This window comes from Brachycentrus maculatus, unplaced genomic scaffold (assembly GCF_059751285.1).
Source record: "Brachycentrus maculatus isolate JH-2025_06_01 unplaced genomic scaffold, ASM5975128v1 h1tg000555l, whole genome shotgun sequence".
In the NCBI taxonomy this organism is placed as follows: domain Eukaryota; kingdom Metazoa; phylum Arthropoda; class Insecta; order Trichoptera; family Brachycentridae; genus Brachycentrus; species Brachycentrus maculatus.
Window position 1 is genome coordinate 110,478 of NW_028281298.1, and position 25,060 is coordinate 135,537.

The 25,060-nt window shown below is 29.7% G+C and overlaps 1 protein-coding gene across 5 annotated transcripts in view; it reads left to right on the forward strand.

Moving 5' to 3' along the window:
* The first annotated feature begins 1,172 nt into the window (after nucleotides 1-1,172).
* The window catches only part of LOC148301491 (TWiK family of potassium channels protein 18-like), a 109,481-nt gene continuing 85,593 nt past the window's right edge, over nucleotides 1,173-25,060 (forward strand). For 2 of the 5 annotated variants that reach the window (XM_088273152.1, XM_088273155.1), the window contains exons 1-2: nucleotides 1,173-1,227; nucleotides 3,695-3,858. The gene's annotated coding sequence lies outside the window, so the exon portion shown is untranslated. Of the gene's footprint in view, nucleotides 1,676-3,694; nucleotides 3,859-25,060 lie in introns of all 5 variants that reach the window. The other 3 variants (XM_088273151.1, XM_088273153.1, XM_088273154.1) reach the window with 3 other exon arrangements.

The following is a 25,060-nucleotide window of genomic DNA, read 5'->3' on the forward strand; positions in this document are numbered from 1 at the left end:
TTTGAAAAACATCAAGTAGATTTAAAAAAAATAATTAAACAAAACCTTTTCTTCAATATGCAAAAACAACATTTTCTACCCTGTAGTGGGTAAATATTAAGTAAAAAATATGCCTTTTTACTGGGATATAGTACATTTTTTGGGCATTTCAAAAACATGCACAACTGAAAATTGAAGATTTTTGATTTAGACGTTCTTGAAAGAAGTGAGCGATTTGTGAACTAGACAGCTTGTGTATTTCGATATTTTAATAATTTAAAACATTAACTTTGTGGATTATTGTAGAAAAATAAAATGAAATTGTTTTTTGATCCGCTCACATGTGAGTGGAGCAAAAAACAAAGCCATTTTATTTCTCCCAATGATAATAATACTTTGAATTTATTTATAAACTGCAGCTGTCTACTTCACAAATGTCAAATATGATTGACGTACGACGCTATTCGCAAAAATTATAACATCTTCCGATAGTGTTATTAATTTTGTGCCACCTGTAAAAGCTGTAGGAATCGAAAGTGGAAATATACGAGAAAATATCCTAACGAGGTCAGTCGAATTAAAATGATAGAATTTAAATAATATTTGATGGAAATCATAATCTCGATTTTTCAGTTTGTATATCCAAATCGTTCGAGAGTAAGCACGATCCAACCGTACCCTATAGAACTACGGGAAGAAATATTGAAATTCCCGACGTCTGAATGGCACTGTACGACTAGAGTCATTCTCACATTAGTCTGGACCTACCGACGAGGAGTTTAATTTTGGACTTCTGACAATTAAATTTAGAACTGTTCAGCCGTTCCAACGCGTCACGCTACCGCCGATTTAAAATGCCCCAAAAACGAAATGCACAATGCCACGCGATAAAGCAAAAAGGGCGAAACAAAACAATCGAACTGAAAATATGCGCTATGCGTTAAAAAGAATTTTCGACGAACGCATTTTTACTGTCAACTAAATTTGCGTGCAGTTAAAATTACGACTGATTCTGATGACTCAACCAAACGGAAAATGAGATGGCAAAATATCACCTATAGTCAAAAAGTCGACGTTTTTTATTTGAAATTTTGTTATTTCATAAGTGTTGTTTCGACTTTTTTACGCGGTGGTGGTATAGTTGGTCCAGAATAGTGTGGTCAGGTCATTACGACAAGGAAACGGCGTCTGGTTTAAGAAATAACAGCGATAGTCGAGTCGCCGTGGACCTACATTCGTGATCCAAAGGTGTTCTAATTTTTTCTCGATTTAATATTATCCCAAGACGCGACAAGTAAACGAGATTCCCGCGTGTTTTTTGACGAATTTTAAATTCCCATGTATATTCCTTGAATAAAAGTTCAGTGTTGCAAGTTGCAAGTGTAAAAATTCGCAACTTTAAGTTTGCGGGGAAAACATGTGGTGCCCAAAGTTGTACACGGCTCTGAAGTTGGTTGCACTTTTGGAAATTGACGCCAACTTTGGTGCTGCTTGCTGAATAAGAATTTTCCTACCCCAAACTAGTTGGTGCCGAAAATCCATTTAAAATTTAAATTTCACTCTGACATTTGGATTACTAATAAGATAATTTTAATCTTTTTCTGCAGTTAAAGTTTAAATTTTTGAAAATTTACCTTAAAAAAGTGTTGTGGAAACAGTGAGAAAAACATGTGTCAATAATTATTTTATTTTATGGGTACTTTCGTGATTATTTTTTTTCTCTTATGTATGGGTTACTTTTTTTTATGTATGGGTTGATTGTCTGTCTCGATAGTATAGCAGTCACCGTATTTGGCTACCATGCTTGAGGTCTCAGGTTCGATTTTCAAGGGGATCCTAACAGACAAAAGTATTTTTTGTCACTGAAAGATTTATTCATTGTTATCTTGGCTTGACACTCAAAGCTAAAATGGACTTAATGATCAATATTACATTGCATCAATTTAATGCAATGCACCATTGCATATGGGTACGAGAGTAAGAGGAAGAAGAAGATTACGAGTTAAACAAAAAGTGTGTCTCAGATTAAAATATCAATTAAAGATAAACGTATATTTGCCTTTTAAATATCATAAAACCATTAAAACATAAAATACAAACACTTGCATTTAACCATTTACGGGTTAATTAATGTAAACTTGTTATTAAATGACAAGTTTTGAGAATAATTGATATTTTTGTCGTTTCAGTGAAAATAACAAACTGTTCTTTCACCTGTTGATGGCTGATGACAACATCTGTAGTTCTCGAAACTAATCGAGTTCATTGATAATCTCAAAAGTAGTTTTATGCAAGTATTTTATTTTTAAATTTAACTCATCAAATTATCATATAAAGTAAATGTATGACAAATGATTTGCATATTTACGAAACGATTATACCTTTTATTTTGTCTTTCTAATTATGACTGTAAATAAACCACATACTTCTAAATATCATTGCTATCAGTGGTAAGTTTTGCTTAAGATGACTTCTAACCAAGTTGAACATGCTTTTGACTAGTAAACTACAGGCATCAGTTTTCAAAGCTTTCAAGTTTGCCGAAATACGATATAGTACTACGACTCAAAATGTCAAAGCAAAACCTCGAATTGCACCCACTGAAGAGCTGATACTTGTTAATTTATAGAATATATTAATAAATTTCTTGATAAACTGAAATAGATTAACAATTACTAGTCATTAACTGTAAAAAAAATACTGAAATTTTCTTTATATAAATATCTCATTTTAGGACATGGGATTAATGTTAAAAGTACTAAAAAGTAGATAAGAAAAAAAATTTATTAAATTTTTTTATAACTATATTTATTTGTTTAATAAGCTTAAATTACACTACTATGAACTATTATTTGCACTAAATTAACATCATTTATATATATATACATCTTTTTACAGTAAACAAAACATTTATTTTTAAATTCTTTCAGACTCTTTTCATTCTTCATACATTCAGGCAACTCTTCAAACATATTCAAACCCCTATACATTAAACAATTTTGTGACTCGGTTTTTTTCAGCAATGCCAGTCTTATTCTATCCTTATTTCTAGTTATATGTTCATTTTGTTTAGCACTATTTATCCTTAAAATATTTGGGTAATTTATTGTGTAAAAATGTTTATATAAAGATCATCATATTTAATTTAAAAGTCTCTTTTTTAAACTTAACAAGTCTAGTTCTTCTCTCACTTTTTCTTAATTTTTATACCTATTATTCTTGAGCACCATTCTCATAGTTTTATTTTGTATAATTTCCAATTTATTTAAATTACCTTTATTTGAAAAAATTAATATTTATCTATAAAAAATTAGTTATCTATAAAAATAAGAAAACACACCACAAAAATGTCGTATTTTTTTGATTTGTAAAACAAAGACTAATTCTTCATTTTCTTATAACCCTTATCGATACATCATGGTGCTTAGGGCACTTCACACTCCGCTCACAGCTGTGTTGTCTGGGTCGTAAATTAACTGAAGATAAGGCGATCAGTTCTACCCTTAAGGGTGGTATTAAATTTGGTGCAACGATAATTTCAATTTATCCTCATTGAGAATCGAACTCGAGTAAGGTAGTGCGGTAGCCAAACGCGCTAACTACGACACCAAAGATATGAAAAACAAAGAGTACTTACAAATAATTATATAAATATGACAGTATCTTTTCTCTATACGAATTATTAAAATTCTATCCATTATATTTCTCTTTTCAGAAAGTGACTTATTACTGAAATGTTTTATTGATCAACACTCTTTGAAATAAATGTGTCGTGAAGAATTTCAGTATAATTGAAAAGTGATTTGTGAAGTGAAGTGTTTTTTTTTCAGTAAATGTGAAAGAAATATACGTTCATCGCACCGAGACGTCTTTTTATAGGTATGTACATAATATATTTGGCTTAAAAAAAGTACATTTTAATATTTTATTGTATATTTCGCTCACTCCTTTCAAGAACGTCGTAAATAAAAAAACTTGATTTTTCAGTAGAACGTTTTTAAAGTTTAAAAATATAATACAATGTATGAAAAATAAATATCAAGCCACTTATTGAACTTTATACTGTGCAACAGATCTTTTCAGGTAAGACCTGAAGGTTTTTTCTCCATTTGAAAAATACAATATTTATTTAAAAAAATAATTAAACAATACGTTTTCTTCAAAATGCAAAAACATCACTTTCTGCCCTGTAGCGGGTAAATATTAAGTTAAAAGTATGCCTCTTTTGCTGGGATGTAGTACATTTTCTGGGCATTCCGAAAACATGCACAACTGAAAATTGACGATTTTTGATTTATGACGTTCTTTAAAGGAGTGAGCGATTTGTTAGTTGGATTCAAATAAACAAATGACATTAATTGTTAGTGTTGATCATTTTGACACATCAAGCAACTGCAAACATATGTTTAATTTTTATGGGCGTCTTTTTTATTTTTTATTTTAATTTTATTTGGGTTAAAACAGCAACATATGTGAAACAAAACAATTTAAAGATATACATGTACATTAAACAAGACAATTATAGTTAACCACAGAAACATAAAGATTAGTACAAAATATTTAGTGTAGATCTAGCGAATGAATGAATTTGTGTGTGTGTGTGTTTATGTGTGATGTTGAATCTAGTAGGGACATACATACAATGCAGAGAAGCATAGTTTTTAAAGATCCTGAGAGGACAATATGCTCACCATTCGAATTTTCAACATGACATCTTAACTAAAATGTAGCATGTTTTGTTTTTCCTTCAAAAGAAGATAGAATTCTTAAGCATTCTAGAGCTTACGACCTGTTTGGCTTAAGTGAAACATTTTTTGACGTTCACCTTTCTGATATTATTAAAAATTCATATTGAGGTTATTTTGATAGACATGTTACATATACAAGCATATTGTATGCATTGTTGTATGATTCGTTATTAATGTTAGTTGAAATTTAGATGGATGTGAATTTTTGACAGACAGAAAGTAGGTTGTAAGCTTGAAATTTTAATTGAATCCAAAAAATCCTATAAAATGAGCTAGAAAATGATAATATTTTTTTATGGAAATCACTCAGACCTGAATAAAAACAAATGATATTTTTTTTTACAATTAGAGACTTAAAGACAAAAGAAAACTTAAAGACAAAAACCACATATGTCACAAGATCTATTTCTTAATTAAGAAAAAAAAACATCGGTGTTTTTAAAAATGATGCAGAATGCTTTGAAACACATGGTACACAATAGATTTTTACAAACAGTTTTGTTCACCAAGTTTGTAAAACTCAAATTAAAAATAGAAAGATAATACGTTACAGTGACGCCAAATCAATTGATGAAAATATTATTTTAGGCTCAACAAAATTATTATGTAAAGCAACTTTTTTTTCACACCTGATTTCAGGTACATGAGTTTTTTTCAAAATATTTCCTTTCTACATTTGAGTTATCATAAACACAAAATCTTTAAATGAAAAAAAAATATTAAGAAAAACGTTAAATTGTACCAAAATCTTTACGAAAAAAACGACATTTTGGGAGTTCATAAACTAGCAGACCTACACTTATTTTTATAGATAAAAATATATACACACCATCTGGGTGCATGAACTTCAGAGATCTGCTGAGGCATTAAAAGAAACGAATAAAACATTTACGATCTTCGTAATACCATTTAATAATAATGTGACGGTAGCACTATTTTTATGTTGGTTTCCACGAGATAAATCGCCACTGGTCTGACCTCGATAACCAAAAATTAAATCAAATTTACGACTGGGTTCATAAAACGTATATTTTTTTAGATTTAAACACATTTTACTGTTCTCATTTGAGGGCCTTCAAAATATGATAGATCGTAAAAACAGAAATTAATTACCGTCAAATAACATATTTTAGAATTAATTTTAATAAAATCCTAAGAAAATTAGTTGCCAAATTCTTATATTTATTTGACATTTTATTGTACATATAATGCATATTAAGAGTAAGCTTCATACAAACTATATATAAATACAAACTAATTAAAATATTGTTTTTATATCTTTACTCATTTCCAAGTGAATTTGGCTTTTACAAACACAATTCATTGAAATAATAAAATAAAAAGATATAAGAGGAGAGAAGAAAAATTTTTACAAAAAAACAATAATTTAATAAAACAATAATTATTAAAATGAAAGAAAATATAAAATGAATAGTTCAATCTCCATTAATTAATTCATATTAAAATGTGCACAGTAAAAATTATTCTTGTTTTAAATGTAACTACGTATAAAATGTGGATCCACACATACTACACACACATGCCACAAAAAACAAATAATTATTTTAATCTAAGTGTAAAGTTAGGTAATAAAAAAAAATATAGCTTTTTATCAGACTGTTAAAATCAAGAAAAGTGTGTTGAGATGGTTTGGACATGTAGAACGAATGAGTGAGGAAAGAACGGTAAAAAAATTTATGAGGCGAATGTTATTGGAAAAAGAAGCAGAGGAAGACCGAGAAAAACATGGCACGATCAGGTATGCCAAATACTTGAAAGTGGTCAGGTTAGGAGTCGTAACAATCGGCGGATATGTATGAGGAGATGCATTACCGTGGAAGAGGCGAATAATGTTTGCAAGGACAGAGTGGTGTGGTGTTCTATTCTCTCTGCCTACCCCTGCGGGGAAGCGGCGTGGTGGTTAGTTAGTTTTTTATTTATCAGACTGGTGCTAATAATGATGTCAGGTCACTGGTCGAAAAAAATCGATGTATAATAAAGCTATACTGTTATGGTTTTACTATATTAAATTCGGTTCTACAAAGACATGTCAATAAAAAGCTGGAATCTTTTTAATGTGAGATGACCGTTAGTAATATTCAACAGATTTTAAAACAAAAAAAATTGTTAAGGGAAGATAAAAGAACATATGCTGAGACATTAAAATGTTATTAAATAAATATAAAAAACAAAAAATAAGAAAAAACAAGGTTATAGAGAAAAAGAAGATATTAAGAAGTTATGCGTAGCAGTTAAAAAAAAAAGATCGGTTATGTGGTGTGGTATAAAATATGTGACAAAAAATAGTATTTTGGTTTTGTATTATATTTTAATTTTTCTATTCACTAACTAACTAACCATCACGCAACTACCTCGCAGGGGTAGGCAGAAAAAATAGAACGCCACACCGATCTGTCTTTGCAAATAATCTTCCCATCTTTCATATTGATGCATCTCGTTTTACATACTCGTCAATGGTTGCGCCAATTACTCCTTACCTGACCACTTTGAAGTTTTTGAAATACTTGTTCACGCCAATATTTTTTAATTTTTTTTTCTTTATTTAAAATTCTTTTGCATTACATAAATTCAAAAACAAAAAATATTTATAAAAAATAAAAATAAATACAAAAAAAGATCCCACAAAGGCATGGCCTGTGTGTGGGTATACAAAATAAATAGTCATAGTACAGGGTATAAGGGTATAGGTTTCTAAGTATAATTAGTTAATACAAAATACAAAAAACTTAAATTAAATACAAAAAAATAAAAATAAAAATACTTGACTCTCAGTGAGCAATTTTTTATTTTATTTTATTTTTAATTAAAACTTAAACATAAAAAAGATGACAAAGTAAAAAAGTAAAAAGCTAGCGATCATGTTCTAAATGAAAAAGGAACTTAAATCTGTCTCTTTTATAAATAATCTAAGCAAATTTTTTAATTTACACGAACTTAGGGAATTAACATCTAACAAACATTCTTCTTCTGCTTCTATTATCAATGGTTATGACCTCATAAATTTTTTTTTCTTAACTCATTCGATTCACGTGGCCAAACTATCTAAACACACCATTCTTAATTTTTTTTATCGATCATGCTTATCTCCGCCTTAAAATACAATATTTGAATTATTCATCTATAATTGATATTTCAACAAGCATAGAAAATGAAGAATAAGGAAATCTGGGCAAATACAGGGCTTATGACCACTTATTTGTGAACGAAAATTCGGTCACATTGAAAATATTATGAAATTAATGAACGCTTTACGTTTTTTTAAACAATTTAATTCATTAATTGATTCGGTAGTCACTTTGTTGTAAAATCTATCCATTTTTAATTGATGTTTTACTTAGTAAATACGACTCATTCATAAAATCTACTGTGACACGTGTTTCGATGCATTCCGCATCATTTTCAATGATGCGGAATGCATCGAAACACGTGTCACAGTAGATTTTAAGAAATAGTCGTATTTACTATGTAAAACATTTATTAAAAATTTAATTCATCACTAGAAGGTTACTCATAAATCTCTCAAAAATACAATCAGTATAAGTATTTCATTTTGTGAAATTTACGTTTTCTCATATTTTTCGTCTGAAACTTTGTTTTTTAATTGACAATAATTAACTTGACATTTAAAAAAAAATATCTACTCGTTGGAAAGCTGCCACACATAAATATTAATTTATATTTAAAAATCATTAAGGTATCATACCCTAACGAATATTTTATACAGTCTCCAACTTAGTGAATTATTTTGGTTTAACCCTTTGAGCAAGAGTTTTAATTCAACTCTAATTTTAACTAAACTGAGGAGTATTTTTCCATTCTGGAGTTACATTTTGAAATTGCCCTTATTTTTTATTAAACATGGCATCTTAATAGTAAAAATAATATATTGTAGTAATTAAAATGTAATCCACAAAAAGAAAACTTTGAGAAAAAGATAAATCACGTACTTTTAATGTTTGTATTATGTATATATTCGTTAGTTCAATATCTCAAATCTTTTCAATATAAAATTAATTTGTTTTTTTTTTTAATATTTCTACAGCGTTGCATTCGCATAGACGAGTGTTTTTTTTTTAAATATCTGTGACTGGTGTTTCTATCTGTGACAGGTTAAAACGTGTTTTTTAAAACCTGTTAAATTTCTGATGGCAGCGCCATCTGTTGAACGTAACAGCCATACACGCAGATCTAAAGGTTGCTAATTGAGGATAGCGTGTTTTTTGACATCTGCCTTCTTAAATTTTCAATGTTTACGATCGTATTCGTTTAATTATAATATTTTCATTGCTTCACAACCATTTTGATATCGTAAATGTACGTATATTAGAAAAATGCGCTTTCTGTTTTCTTGTTTTTCATTTCAATATCCGAAAACTCATAGACGGGTATAGTGCTGTAATTTATTGAATAAACATATTTTCATATAAATAAGAGCGAATTAAAAAAAACTTTTGTTTTTATTATTAAATTGTAAAAGTACCAACTCCACAATTTCATAATTTAGCTGTTAACCATGTCAAGGAAGCTATAAAGCATGTCGTAACAAACCAATTGAATGTTGTATCCCATAAATTTAAGGGTGGAATTTTATTTGATCCATTTGATATTTGTTGAACATTCACCTTTGGCCAAGTTTTAAATGTTAAAAAAAAATATATATATATATATATATATATATATATATATATATATATATATATATATATATATATATATATATATATATATATATATATATATATATATATATATATATATATATATATATACATATATATATATATATATATATATATATATATATATATATATATATATATATATATATATATATATATATATATATATATATATATATATATATATATATATATATTTAAAATTTTATATTTTTAATTTTTTTAAATTATATAATTTATATATTTTTGTGAAAAATTGTGTTCATGATTAAATGACTTTTATTATACCCATTTATGAACATTTTATTTTATAATATTTTAATGAAAATTGTAATGTAAAACAATGTTTTTAATGTATCCATATCTTTATTTAGAATTTCTGGGTTTTGTCTCCCCTCATTTAGATTATTATGTTATTAACTATTAAGATTTTTATTTATATCTCAATATCGAAGAAGAAGAATATGCTTTGAATAATGTTTAGTGAGGCATGAAATAAGAAAATGTTATAAAAAAAGAGTATTTAAAAATATGAAAATATAATAAATAAGAAGAGATTTAGAAACTTCAAATTGAGAATAGATAAAATAAGAAAAATACATTAAAACTAACAGAAAATAATTCAATTTCAAGCAAGAATATATAAAATTTGATAAAATAGCGTTTTGAAATACGACTCTGCCAAAAAAATGGTAAAACGTACAAACTTTTAATTGCTGCTCCAACTGCCTTTTTCGTATTTTAAATATCCATTATTTTTGTACGGATTTTAAATTTGTTTTCAGCTGAGCAAAAAATTTCCTTTATTTCATCAGACGCTGGATTATTCGTCCCAAGGATGATACACCAATATTATGGGTGTCTCAACTAATGATGAAGATTTATCGTTTTTAAACGAAGTAAATTTTAAACTTCATAAATTTTTCAACTGAAGGTACCACCACTAGCCATAATTTCAGATCCATCAAATCATAACTACAATATGAAAATAAATCCAACAAACTACAAATAAAAAAAAAAATTCTCAAGTTAACTTATATTACAACTAATATAAACTATAATGATTAAAGAAAACACTTCGTTTTTTACCACTTGAGTTTTATTATAGACTACATGTTTCAGAAGTTAAACTTCCATCATTCAGGTCTGTATAATAACTAAAATATAAAATATAAAATTGTTCTAAAAATAAGGAGAGGGGAAAGTAAGGGAAAGGGATTAGTCAAGGAATGGAGTTTGAAAACAAAGGAAAAATGGAAAGCAATGAAGCAATGAAAATGGACTAACCCCTTCCCCTTACTTTCCCCTCTCCTTATTTTTAGAACAATTTTATATTTTATATTTTAGTTATTATACAGACCTGAATGATGGAAGTTTAACTTCTGAAACATGTAGTCTATAATAAAACTCAAGTGGTAAAAAACGAAGTGTTTTCTTTAATCATTGTAATATGTCTTACCACAAAGTTAATGCCGAAACAATAAATAAAATAATATAAACTATTATACACACTTAATTTACTACATCTACATTTATATATTTACATTTCCTTACAGTAAACAAAACATTTATTTTTAAATGAAATATTGACGTTCAATTATGAGTAGAATAGTTCTAGAATCTTCCATAAAATTTGTCAAATGTCAAATAATCTTTACTTAAAACAGCTATCAAATAAAATATTATTGAGAACAAATATTGGTAAGATGTTTAATTTTTCAAGCCGTAAATACTCGTATAAAGATTATTTTCAACATTTCGAGTGTGTCCAAATATTTTGTACATTATTTAATGACATTTCAGCATAGATGAAGAAGAATATGGAAGCCTGCAAACGTCATAGGCTGGCTTAAGTAATTTAAATGTCTTTGGAGTTTTATTTTACATTTTTTTGATATCTTTACATACATGTATAAGAGATCAATCAATATATCTAGGAATTTCAAACAAAAGTAGTGTGGTTGTCAATTAAGGGTAGAATTGGTGAAAATTATACAAGTCTATCACAGGTCGTAAGCCATGTCAATATCCAAACATCCATACTCTTCTTTATCTTTTTTGTGATGTGATTTTTTAAATTTTATTTACATAATATTTATTTGAAAAAAGCATTCAGATTGAAAGGGTCAAATATAAACAGCTGCTTTTACATCACGAAACGGAATATAACCCACGAGCTGTCGAAAGTATTTATTAATAAATGTCTAAAATGTAAACTTTGTAAGGCATGTCAATTAATTAAAGAAATATGATTTTCGCGAATTCACATTCTTAATAAAATCCTCGTTTCCGTTCCTCGAATTTAAATCACTTTGAACTTTTCATTATCTTTCCGAGTAAGCTTTATATCCAATAAATTATGATAATTTAACAAAACAAAATTAAGAAATTCTCAAATTAATGTACGATCCATATTTTCTTGATATTCTAACGTTTTAATGAACGAAATTTTCTTAGTGAAAATACTGATTATGTAATAAATCGGGGAAAATCAAAGACCAAGTCACTGATGATTTATATAAGTGACAGATGTTTTCATAAGTATTTTGTATCCTTCAACTATATTTTATAATCTATATTATTTACTTTTTATATTTGAAAGATTTTCATACATCTTTCTTTTGGTAGATCATTTTTGAGCTAAGTATTTTTTAATACTTAACTTTTTAATATATTTTTGTAACAACTGCATTTTTAACTAAACTTTTGTTTTAGTAAGGTATTTGAATATGGCGTTTTTAGAACAGTACTAAATGATCTTTATTAAACTATTTAAGATTATTCCTGAATTTTCGACATACTCAGGGAGACGCCTAAAATAAAAAAATAATAATAATAAAAAATTGACATCTCAGCACACCTGAAAAAAATGGATGTCCCCCTCAAACAGTCAAAGTACTTCAAAATAATTTCATTAATTGATTCGGCAGTCACTTTGTGGTAAAATCTATCCATTTTTAATTAATGTTTTACTTAGTAAATACCACTATTTCTTAAAATCTACTGTGACACGTGTTTCGATGCATTCGTGTTTGAAAATGATGCGGAATGCATCGAAACACGTGTCACAGTAGATTTTAAGAAATAGTGTTATTTACTTAGTAAAACATTAATTAAAAATACTTCAATATATTTAGAAAAAATAATTAGTTTTTATTTAAGTTTAATATTATTAGAAATCTTGATTTGGAACGAAGAATAAAATAATTGTTTATTATTATTTTTATTTATAAAGATATAGATCATTATTCAGACAGGCTTAATTAACGTTCCCTCAAGCATTCATATCAAACAAAGGGTATTAATTATAAACCTTTCAGTATTTAGTGTTGTCATGATCACGTATATGTTAATATGTTTGTTCAAGAAACGAACAGGTGTCTCAGTCGTAAATTAAACTTAAAATACAAATCAGTATTTTGCTCGTGTTCTGTTTACCAGACACAAAGTGATTAGGTACTAAAATTTTGTTGTATTCATATACAAAACCTTCACCTGATGAATTTATTTACGTTTTGAATGCTTGTCGGCACATCGAAGCTTTAATTTATATGTATATATGTATATATATATATATATATATATATATATATATATATATATATATATATATATATATATATATATATATATATATATATATATATATATATATATATATATATATATATATATATATATATATATATATATATATATATAATTATATATATATATATAAAAATATATATACACTACTACTACTACTACTACTACTACCATCACGCCGTTTCTCTGCATGGGCAGAGAGGGTGGAACGCCACACTCTGCTATCCTGACATACACTCTTCGCCTCCTTCACATCCATGCATCTAGTCATACATGGCCTCCGATTATGCACATTAACATGTCCACCATCGTAGTATAATGGTCAGCTTGGAGGTCCCGGGTTCGATTTCCAAGCGAGGGAATTTTTTTTACATCTCAGTATAGATGAAGAAGAATATGAATGTCTGGGCATTTACTGGGCTTACGACTTGTTATAGGCTGGTTATGATCACTTAACACACGAGTAACATTCACCATTCTGCCTATGATTGACAACCACACTACTCTTATTTTTGGATGTCTTACATATAGAAATATTATGTTCCGTGATTAAGTTTGCAACATATATCTACGGTTGGATTAAGAAAGCTTTTATATAGCAGAGACCCTTGTTTTTTTTTTTTTATTTGTATGCAAGATCCAATAATAAAAATAAATAAAACCCTTATCCGCACCCAATGGTGCATAGGGCACTGCGTCATATAAACGCAGTGTTATCTTGATCGTTTTACACATAAAGGAAAGGTGATCAGCCCTCCGCTTCAGGTACCAGTCCAGGGTAATATTAAATAAATATTACAGTGAAAAAATCACTAATATTTATTTTACCCCCCTTGGGAATCGAACCCGGGACCTCTAGAACGGTAGCCGAGCGTGCTGACCATTACACTACGGAGGCTGACAAGATCCAAACCATAATTATTTTAAATACTGGGAAAGGCTTGAAAACCTTATAATAAATTTTCATACAGCTAAAATTTAACCAATTTTACGACCAAATATTTGTGAACAAGTATTTGAACACGTTTAAAATGTTATGTAAAAGAGATTGCTAAAGAATGATTTGCTACGGTGAAGAATGATCGCGACAAAAGGTTAGCAAATCAACACGCCACCAAATTCAAGTCCTACCAGTTCAATATGACGATAGACTCGCAAAAGCACACATATTTCATATGTAATAAATTCACGTAACAGAAATTTGTTTTATATTCATTACACAATAAATACATCCCTCCTGTTCACATTTTCTCATTCGCGAGTCGTTAAAGTGCAGTTTATTGGTAATATTATTTTATCTTCAGAAACGATATACTGTTTGTAATAGACTAGTAAAATAAACAAATGTGTCGCCTACTTTCAAAATCCGCCAGATCCAATTTTATAATATTTAAAAATAAATACTTGATCGGAACGCCAATTGTGGGTTTTATTGTTTAAAATATTTATATACTTGAAAACCCTGCTAAAATTACTTAAAAACAGCGTTGTATTTCAAATTCCGATAAATTCATGAAACTTGTCTTCTGACCCATATCGGCCAATCAGAGAGCGGCGATAGGCCAAAAATTAAGATTAAGTCATTTTCGGTTTTTGTCTCTTGTATTTTCTTTTATACTGAAAAAAATTCTCAAAAAATGGGAAATTTCTCTATTTCATAATATTTCATCTAAAGATAGACAAATCTTTCAAACATAAATGTTACACGGAGAATTTTGCAATTTTTAAAAAATAGACTTGGATCTGGCGGATTTTGAAAGTAGGCGTGTACTTGTAGACGCTTCTACTGTTATATTACAGTAGAAGCAGGATGAATTTTATGTTCCTGACCATAATCTTGTGGTTTTTGCAGTAAAAAGCAACAAATAAATCGTAAAACCACTCGCTTACCCAGCGAAGATATAATTAAGTAACTGTTACGAACATCACAAGATAGTGTTTTTATAGACATGTCTAATTGACTAACTGACTAACTAACCATCACGCCAATTCCCGCAAGGATAGGCAGAGAGAATAGAGTGCCACACCACTCTGCGTTTGCAAACATTCCTCGCCTCTTCTACGTTCATGCATCTCCTCATAGATACCCGCCGATTATTCTGATTCCTGACCTGTATTCAATTTCAAGTATTTAAAATATTTAATCGTGTTATTTTTTTCCTCTTTTCTTCCGCTTCTATTACCAAAAATACTTGCCTCATAAATTTTTTAAACTATCTTTTCTTCACTCATTCGATTCACATGCCAAACCATCCCAACTCACCGTTCTTAATTTTATCGATAATGCTTATCTCAGCTTTATATTATTTCCTTATTTCATCATGCGAGCATCTATCATACACCGTTTTAACGCACATTTGTGTAAGAGATCGCATTTAGACTGCATTGAAAGATACGGGGAACGTCATTCAATTCAGAGAACGCAATGAAGAAAAGCTAAAGCACACGGAATTGCATTATCATCCATACTTGAACAAGCCTTAGTAAATAGTACAAACCCTCAATGTAAAGATAAAACTAACATTTTATATTTAAAAACACACAAATGTCCTTTTTATAATTGAGAACATCAATACTTAATCAAAATATAGTATATCCATATTTTACCAAAATCGAGTATATGATTTTTTGATCAAAATATAGCATTTCTATCCTCAATCAAAACATAATAGTTTATGAATATTTTATCAAAATAGGGTATGTCAATATTTGATCAAAATAGAGTATTAATACAATATAACATGAATATTTAAACAAAAAGAGTTATTTAATATTTGATCAAGATAGAGTACATCAATATTTGATCAAAATAGTGTACATTAATATTTGATCCAAATAGAATACATAAATTTTGGATCATATGAGAGTACATTAATTTATGATCAAAATAGAGGATATCAATAATCGATCAAAATAGAATAATACGATATGCCTGTTTATCCAACAAAGCAGTCTTTGAAAATGATATTTTTATAGACTTCAAAACCAATTTATGAAAACGTGTCTCCGCTGCTTGCAACACGATTCAACATTGCAGGTCCCATGGGGGATGGAGGCTTTGCAAGCTAAAGATAGTTTTTAAGGATTTTCTCAGAATTTCCACGACGTTTTCAAAGGGAAACCTCCTCCGACGTTAAAGTAGGACATCCGAGAAATGAATGAAGCGCTGGAACATTGTTTAGACTGGCGAGGAAACGCCGCGAATAACGACAGTGAAACGAAAAAAAGTAAAGTTAAAATAAAAAAAATAAAAATTTCTTATCATTCATCGTTCACTTTGTATAATACTACTTATATTATTATTGGTATTACACAAAGTGAACGATGAATGATAAGTAGACTGTTATATTACCATACCACAAAGTTTGCCACCAATGCCTTAAACATACTAAATATATGAAATAAAAAAGTTCAAGTCTACTGAAAATTATTTCAATTTAAAAAAAATATTCTTCCAACCTTTATTAGCACCCGGTGGTGCAAAGAGCACTGCGTCATTTAAACGCAGTGTTTTCTTGATCGTTAACACATGAAGGAAAGGTGATCTTACAATATACTGAAAAAAAAAATAATTAAAAAATTTATAGTCATTCATTCTTCAAACCATTATTCGCATTTGATGGTGCATATGGTACTGCATCATATAAACGCAGTATTATTTTGATTATTAACACATCAAGAAAAAATACATAAACATATTTCAAACATTATTTTGAGATAAATTAAATTTTCTTATTATATGAACTCCGGTCTTGGAGACAAAGATGGATACAGTACTTTTCATAAAGAAATTTCGTGATAAATGATACGACAATTCCTCCTGCGAGTTGATCCTTTTACGAACGTAGAAACATCGCATTCCGCGTTAATTCCGCGAGTAAATAACGTTAATCTGGCTCGAACGTATGCTCGCAACGTGACAAAGTTGGTCGTTTTCTCATATTAAACAGGCGTTTTGAAAGGACCCCTGAAGAATACGTGTTACACTTACAAACTACGCATTGCTCTAACAAATGTTACATTTTTTTTTTGCCTAGTTTAGTGAAAAGATCTCGAGACTTTGTGGAAAGAGCTCCCATATTCGATTCGGTTGATATTAAAAGATATATTTTCTGGATATTTCAACATTTAGGAAAAGTTTGTTATTAGAGAGAATATATAAGTCTGGATATGTTAAAAAAATATTAGATTTGTCCCCTTACTTTTACAATTTTTTTTATAAAATTAATATTTGAAGCACTCACATATACAACGAAGACAGAGAAAATATAATGTGACAATGCTCTATCATCTTAAAACATTCATCACCTCTTCTTAATTATGAATTTCCTCACATGAATCCGCCAATTATTTAGACTCGTGACCAGACGAATATTTGAAATACTTGTTCATACCAAGTTTTCCTCGGTTTTTCTCAGCCCCTTTATGTATTTGCCCGATAAATTTATGTTTCCGTTTTTTTCTCACTCATTTGTTCCACATATCCAATCAGTTCAACACTCTTTTCTTAATTTTATCGATAATATTACATTCTTTTATCATTTCACCATTCAAACTTCTATAATTGTGTCGGGTTGTGGTCCCGTGGTTAGTGTCGCGGACTTTTAAGTCAGAGTTTCTCGGTTCTAACCCCTCTACCGTAATTTGATACCTATTTCTAATCATGAGCGCTTAGGCTCACAAAAATAGTATTAAATTGAAATATTTGTGAAAATAATAAATACACAAGTATTTCTCTTATTTTTTTTGATAAAAAATGCATTGTTTTACCACGTATCATATAAGCGAATATATATCAAATGGATTCAGTCTCCGTTTATCCTTCTTTTACCAACTCCATGCCTTACTTATTAGGTTTGAAACCCGAACTCCTGTTTTGAACTGCCGGTTCAGATTTTGCAGTTAGGCTTTCAAGGTAAAAAACTGAGAAAAATGCACAGCATTTAAAAATGTCTCCATTTCCGGGTTCCGGTCCTGTGAATAATAGCAGAGGAGATCCCTGTACACTGTACGGTGTGGCCCATAGCAGAGGGACCCCTGCACATGCGGAGGTACAGTGTGGCCAATAAATAATTCCCCGGGCGAGATGACTTATGCATTTTTTAACAGAGCTCTCGGCGCAGTGGCGTTTTATTGCAGTCCGCCCGCTGAGAATTCGTTACATCCACCACATTCATAATAGCGGTGCACGAACGTCGAAAATATGTCGAAACATATATATCTTTCGCGATCGCATAGGTTCATTTTCTTTGGACACCCGGTATTTATTTAAACGATATTTTATTGATAAATTATAAATTAATTTTTGACATCCCAACATTGACGAAGAAGAATATGGAAGTCTGGGCATTTACGGGGCTTACGACCGTCATAGGCTAGTTTAAGTGATCACTATAGACACGTGTAACATACACCAATTCTACTTATGTTTGACAACCACCCTATTCATATTCTTATAAGTTCTATATACTTATATGATCCAATTTCGAAACATGCCCAGATTTTTATATTTTTCTTCATCTATGTTGAGATGTCAAAAAAAAATCCGAAAAATAACTCAAATCTTTCGATCAGAACAAAGATTTTCAGTGATACGATAAAAAACACTCGGCGTCAAACTAAAATACCATCTTGCTTAATTAATATAACGCCTTTATTTTAAGTAGGTTAATATTTTGATGCATACCAAAATTCTTCAGCATAACTCACTCATTGGGCTGAATGTAAACCTTTCTAATAAACTTTCAGTACTAAATTGAGTAAAGCGAAGATTTGTTCTGTAAAATGTACCGAGAAAACTTCATTGGCTATACCGTAAAAACTAAACTTAAGACGTGAGTTTAAAAATATCTATTTGAGGAATTTCTTTTTGGGCGTTTTTCATGAATCTGAAATGTAAAGCTTTTTTGTATATACAGTATGTAAGTTAAAGAGTTAAATAGTTTATATTTATAAAAGAATATAAAAAAACATTGATTTTTTAAATAATTAGGTTCTAATGAATACGCACAAATTCAAAGAAAAAATATGAATTTTAAAGACAGCGTGATACTTCATAAACGATTTTTTTTACTAGGTTAAATATCATTATTTCTCACAAACAATATGCTAAATGCATCAAAACACGTGTCACAATAGATTTTAGGAAATAGCGTATATGCCATGAAAAAATCAAATAAAAAAATGGATGAATATTAGCACAATGTGCATGTTGAATATAAACATAAACTCGTATGTGGGTATCTTATTCCTGGCTCGATCCCAACTTATCGTCTCTGTAGACTATTGGGGTCAACTCTCCTCGTCCTCAGGTTATAGGTCCTTCTATCACGGACAAGGTCACCTAGGCCATACCTTCGAATCATGTTACTTTTCAATAGGATCTAGGATTTTTTTATCTTCCTCTAGATGTCTTTCGAGGAAGATCCATAACAATTGGCTTGTTTACAATACGATCAGATTCTCTGCGTCCAATGTACCCATGCCATCTAAATTGCCTTTCCTCTACCTTACTATAAATGTTGGTTACACCCAGATTTTCGCGAATGCGTGAATTTTTTTTCTCTAAAGGAAACTCTAGCTGACTATCTAAGAATTAGCATTTCAGCAGTTTTTAGTTGCCTAGAGTAGGTGTTATACATCGTTCAGCGTTTGGAGCCAAAGAAGAAAGTGGGTCTGACAATTGTTTGATCACACAAATTATATGCAATATCCTAATGTATGAGTATAAGTGACATAATTTATTAAAAAGAGTATCAATTTAGTATTATTCCTCCATGTAACTGTTTTGAGAGGATGGCAGCATTTTTTTCTCGAATTGTAGGTACTTACGTATATATCCTGAAATTATCCGGAATATTGGTCTGTATGTTCCCGATAGTTACCTAAGACAGCGTCGACACAGATTGTTTCTATACACAGGACCAACCTGCCGATGGTTATGCCTGTAGAAAAAGCTACCGCTATGTTGAACAATATCTCATTGAATATTGATCTGTTCCATGTGCCTGAAGGAGTTTTCCGAAGCGGAATTCTTCTACACCTTAAGCAATAGTTCATGCATATTTTCTATTTTAGTATGCATTTAATGTATACGCTTAAAAAAATTTTGTTTGTAATGTATATGTTACCTGAAAATAAATAAATTGAAATTAAAATATTTGGTCTTGTTTCTGCTCAGGCTAAATCCAACATTGTTTTCCAAAATCCTTCTCCATATTTCAAGATCATTAAACAAATCTTCGTATTTATTAATAATTAGAATAATTAATAGATTAAAGTTTTTATTTGTAGTTATGATTTTAACCAGTGGCGTGCCTAGGGTTTACCAGTAAGGCAAGCCCATTATTTTTTACATTCGTGAATACATGATGTACCTATAATTTCTTTACCTCATATCATTCCCAGTATAGTTAGCACCCAGAAAGTATTATAAATATAAACAATGTACTGTAATCATTGTGAAAATATGCTAACATGTAGCTTTTGTAAAGTATAGCCATCACCTTGAAATGAAGAAAATGTTCACTATACTAAAATATCTTCTTCAGATATTAACCATAACCAATAAGTACCATCACCATATAATGGCATGCATAGTGTTTAATAATCATGTAAGCGCGCGATAATTTAAAAATAGTCATACATTAATTATGTACTTTTAATCATTTGGTCTAGATTTAGTCATTTTATTTGGAGTTGTTAAGCAAGCCGGGCTTTTGGGCTTCTAGGGAAGTACCGCCACTGATTTTAACTCACCTTTTAAAATGACGTATCCGCTGTGAATTATTAACGTTTGAATTCTTAATAGTTACTGACTTTAAGGATCTCATTTTGGTGTTCGGATTCAGGCTGAATTTCAAAGATAGCCATTTAATTTATGGTAATCCATTGAATATTTATATAATGGTTTTGTAGGAAAGGTAAAATTGCGCAATTCACAAGACATGACAAGGCGGGAGTGAAAATCAAAAACTTTTCAGACTACCTTGAATGGGGATTGTATCGTTTTTCATTACGAGAAAAATAGCATAAAATTAGAACTTAAAGCTCGTTTTAACTAAACTTCGTTTAAGCCTCCGATGGCTAAATTATTGAGTGAGATATGAATGGAGTAATATATTTTATATTTTGACATCTCAGTATCGATAAAAAGAATATGGATATCTGGATATTTACATGGATTATGATCTAACATAGGCTGGTTATTAAGCGCAACATTTACCATTCTTTATAAAACAACTTTGTTTAAGCCGTCCGCCTCCGTAGTGTAATGGTCAGCACGCTCGGCTACCGTTCTGGAGGTCCCGGGTTCAATTCCCAAGGGGGGTAAAATAAATATAAGTGTTTTTTTCACTGTCATATATATTCAATATTACCCTAGACTGGTACCTGAAGCGGAAGGCTGATCACCTTCCCTTCATGTGTAAACCATCAAGATAACACTGCGTTTATATGACGCAGTGCCCTATGCACCATTGGGTGCGGATAATGGTTTTTTTGTTTTTTTTTGTTTAAACCCCTTTTTTCATTTTAAGTACACTTTAACCTACCGGTTTCGACAAGAACCTTGTCATCATCGGGGTTTATTAAATTCTAAAACATTAAAATACTAATAATTAATTAAATTTCCTTACCAAAAACTTCCACACACTCCGCAAAAAATCTTAATGTTATTTTTATTATGCATTCCGTAGCAACCTCAAATAACAACTAATGGAATCACCCAAAACAGTATGAAGTCGCGCACGCGTACGTTAAGTGGAGAACACACACAAAAATTTACTGTGTGGAATTTTTAAGAACAGAAATTGGAAAAATATCAAAAATAGGACTGTAAGATAAATTTAATGGATTATGAATAGTATTTAAATTTTGTTTTATGGCTTTTTTAATTTCCAAAATCTCTAAATTATGCAATGAGTTTACTTTTTGATTAGAATGTAGTATTTTAATGCCATTTTCAAAATAAAAAGAATGAAAGTTATTTAGTATATTATTTTTTAATATATGTTTAGCAAATTCAGAAAAAGTATTATTGATAATAAAAAGTGGTTAAAACAAAGTTGTTTAATTTTATAAAGTTTATAAAATGTGCAACAAAGTATCAAAGAAAAACAAAGAAATTTACCATTCTACCCATGATTGACAACCACACTGCTTAAATTTTTGGAATTTAAAGATCTTTTGATCAATCTCATGACATAATACATATAAATTCAAAACAGCCATCTTTGTAAGATTGAGAATTATAAAACAAATGAGAGAAGAAAGAACAGTAAAACAAACATTTTTGAGGTAAATGTGGTTGGTAATTCAAGCAGTTGAAAACCAAGAAAAAATTACCATGGTTACTTGACTTGGCACTTAAGTTTTTCAAAAGCTTGAAAGTGGTAAAGTCAAGAGTGGGAATAATTGTATATGAAGATTTTATTTATTTATTTATTCATAGAAACATACATTTTTTACTAAATGTATTACGGCTCTTAAGGCATGGCCTGTGTTGAGCCGAAATACTTACACGTTAATAATATTTTTTTTTATTATTATCTGTTTTTTTTTGTAATTATTAAATAATACACATTACATACAATAGATACAATAACAATTTACAGTATAAAGGTTTTACAATAAAATAATTACACCTGGACTTTAATTAATTCACTTTCTACCTTGTCCCTTCCAACGAGAAGCAACCATCGACGGACACTGTTCTTAGAGACATGATCACTACTGGAATTCTTAATAGTTACGGGCAGAAAATTAAATATCTTTGGCGCAAGGAATAAAAAAAAAATTGCGCAAAACTTTTTTTAACGGATGGGCCAACATAGTTTATATTTAATGCTGCCCGAGTTTGAATATTTTGTTAAGTTCTTATTACCACTACTACTACTACCATCACGCCGTTTCTCCGCAAGGGTAGGCAGAGAGGATGGAACGCCACATTTTTCTGTCCTGACAAACACTCCTCGCCTCCTTCACATCCATACATCTAGTCATGCCCTCCGATTACGCAAACTTTTGACACCACCAGATTTTAGGTTCTGATTTATATTAAGTTCTTACCTTATCTTTTATATTCCAGAAGTGAATCAACGCTTCTTTGATGTATGATTGTGGTAGAGGGGAAGTTTGTTTACAAACGTGTGTGTACGACAGATTTGTATGGCGTTCTATTATCCCTGCCTGTTTCTGCAGAAAGCGGTGTGATGATTAGTTAGTTAGCTAGCGAACTAAAACGCAGTTACTTGATTGTGAACTAGTTCATATTGTTGAAAAGCTACTGATAAAGTCTATTCTAACTGCAATTTCGCATATACATTTTGCGTTATGAGTGCTTCACAAACATGGTACTCTGCATAAACAACGCATTTCGCTAATGCCCGCATATTATCGAGTTCCACTAACCGTGCGATGATTTAAGTACTTTTACGATGCATTATTTGCCTTTCAAATATGTAATGCAACATTGGAGTTGTATTATGTATACTGCAGTTTAAGTTCAGTATAAACTTTATAAAATGAATGAACTTTGTTTTAACCACTTTTTTATTGATACAATTTAACCTTCCGGTTTTGACAAAAACCTTGTCATCATCAGGGTTTTAAAAAACATTAAAATACTCTCAACAAAAACTTCCACACACCCCGTGAAAAATCCTAAAATGTATTTTTAGGATTTTTTTACGGAGTGTGTGGAAGTTTTTGGTGAGAGTATTTTAATGTTTTTTAAAACCCCAATGATGAAGGTTTCTGTCGAAACCGGTAGGTTAAATTGTACTACTAAAAAAGTGGTTAATACAAAGTTGATTAGTTTTATAAAGTTTATAAAATGTGCCACAAAGTATCTGCGGAAAACATTCAAGAAATAAGTTTAATATGATTGTCTGGTTTAAAAATATAAAGACCAAAATATATTTTCATTAATTGATTCGGCAGTCACTTTTGGTACAATCTACTCATTTTTAAATCAAATTTTACTGAGTATATACCACTATTTCTTCAAATTTATTGTGACATGTGTTTCGCATGCATTCCGCATCAAAAGCTTCTACCCCCTCTTTAACCTTCAACGTTCAAAGGACCCAACTCTAACATTTTGAATTAGCTTAACATGTTACACGGTGTTAAAAATGATGCGGAATGCTTCGAAACTCGTAAAATAATGGATTTTAAGAAAAAGTGGTACTTTTAAAGTAAAACTTAAATTAAAAATCAAAATATCTTTGTTAAATGCCATTTGAACCTCTCAAATGAAATATCTAAATATTTCTATATTTATTTTTAAATGAAGGAAGATGGAAGTCTGACGGCTCATGCTAGGGCTTATGAACTTTCTTTTGGCTGGCTAAAGCAATCGCTTTATACAAATGTATAACGTTCACCATTCAGCCCATTATTGAACATCCGTATTTAAACATGCACATAAATACCAAACAAAATTCATCGTATGCCTCTTTTAGTCAAAAAAACTTTGATTATTATGTATCATAATGTTGTATGACCTGCTCCCGTTATCTTTTAAGTCATTGAAATAGAAATTACCTATAAAAGTGCCAATCATTAATAGATAATGGAAGTGGCCAGATCTGATTGCAAAGAGTCAATTTAGAAACTTCACGGGACTTTTCTAGAACGCAAAGTACACCAAATGTATTTATGCATAAAATGTTGAATATAACACTGATTTTTTAGTCTACTAAGTTGTTTTTTTTTTAAAACAAAACGTTTAAAAAAATTATGATTGTTTCGTAATTTTTTTGCACATTAATTTTATTTGACCAGCAACTGGATTTCGTCATTATCGACATCATCAGACTGGTGATGTTGGTTACGACGAAACCCGTTTGCTGTTCAAATAAATTAATGTGGAAAAATACCTAGTTGTTTTTGTATTCTTTAAAATGCAGTTCCACCAAGAAACGTCAGTACAAAACATAAATCTAAAATTAAGTTGTTGTTGTTTAAATAAACTTAAAAATTTAGATTTGTTATATAATTCTGAAGGTCATCATACTATTCTTTAAGATTTCAGACTCTTAA